Source organism: Sinocyclocheilus anshuiensis, unplaced genomic scaffold (assembly GCF_001515605.1).
Source record: "Sinocyclocheilus anshuiensis isolate Anshui unplaced genomic scaffold, SAMN03320099.WGS_v1.1 scaffold1689, whole genome shotgun sequence".
Classification (NCBI taxonomy): domain Eukaryota; kingdom Metazoa; phylum Chordata; class Actinopteri; order Cypriniformes; family Cyprinidae; genus Sinocyclocheilus; species Sinocyclocheilus anshuiensis.
In genome coordinates, this window is record NW_015540840.1 from 152,869 (window position 1) to 154,457 (window position 1,589).

Here is a 1,589-nt window from a genome sequence, read left to right on the forward strand (position 1 = left end):
CACACGCACACATACACACACACACACACACACACACACACACACACACACACACAGTAACTGTGAGTTACAAACACTACTGTTATTAACAACAGAGCCAGTGACACATGGGTGAAGCACAACACTTTATTATTATCATTATACTGCTGGTTATGGATATACGGCTGATGACACAAACCTACAAAAACAACATGCAACAGGACTCAGGAGTGTATGATTGGTGGTTCAGACAATATGTATGACATCTTACCATGTGAGCCCGACCAATTAAACGAACTGAGTCCCAATTCAGAGGCTGCATCTTTCAAAGGCCGCGAAAGTCAAACCCAGTGCTTTTAAACTAATAGGATTGCTCTTGTCAGACTCAGCTAGCAACAGCGACAGCTGCCACTGATAAGCAACTGGACTGAAAACAAAACAGGGTTCACTACTTGTTTAATTATGCTCACCTTTGTCCACTTATCTGCATAATAAAGTATAAATAATCTATAAAATTGCATCTTAGTAAGACATTACAGCAACATTTTTTTTCTAACTTTAGATATTTGATTAAGTTGAAACCCAATACTTGCACTTAAAGGTGCTGTATGTAATTTTTTTGACTGTACTAAAGCATAAAAATACCATAAAATGTAAGGAAACGTGCTAAGTTCACATACTTGTTTCTCTGAAAAACAATGCTACAGCCAGGTATTCTACTTTGAAATGAGCCAGTTATTCTACTATGTGACTCCGCCCACTTCCCAATAGTACCCAATAGTATTTCAATAGCCCAGGTTGCCAGTTGGTGGAAAACAGAGCGTATTGCAGCCACAGAAGTGAGCAAATGAACTGGGTCAGAGATCGTAGATTCTACCCAAACTAAAGAGCCTCGGCATCCATCTAAAATGCTCTATGAGCAGAGGAATATTAAAACGCGATAAATCAACTCATCAACTTACAGGGTAAGGCTCGTCGCCTTCCTTTTCGCTCGTTCCTGTTACGTATCCTCAATCTGAAAACCTGTATGAGCGGCGAGTCTCAGGAGAAGGGGGCATTTTAACTGCTAGCTGCAATATTACATAGTGCACCTTTAAAAGCCTAAAAAATTGCCGCACAATGAATCTTGGGATAGTCTGTGCTGTGAAGGACCCATCTGATATATCCTTCATGGTCCAGAAACACCACATCTGATGCATTCGGCCTTAAAATGCAGCCTCTGAATTGGCACACAGCTACAGAATGAGAGGACATGTGTGCAGCTGTGTGCTCAATATTAGCGAAGAACTCGAAATGTGATCACCTAGCTGTCATCTGAATTACGGTGTCTGAAAATGCAACATACATGCAGTTACTTCACTGGATTCTGAATCTGTAGCAGCGTTACAGCCCGTTACAACTCAACCCTAATCCTAACCCTGTTAACTCTAACACTTTACTTTGATGGTCACCTTTAAACACTGTTGACTATATGTAACTTTGCAAGTACATGTCCACTTATTCTACTAACCCTAACAGTCTATTAATACTCTAATGAGAGTTAGTTGACATGTAGTTGCAAAGTTAATTATAGTTGTCTAAAGGGGACCATCAAATAAAGTTGAACTGTC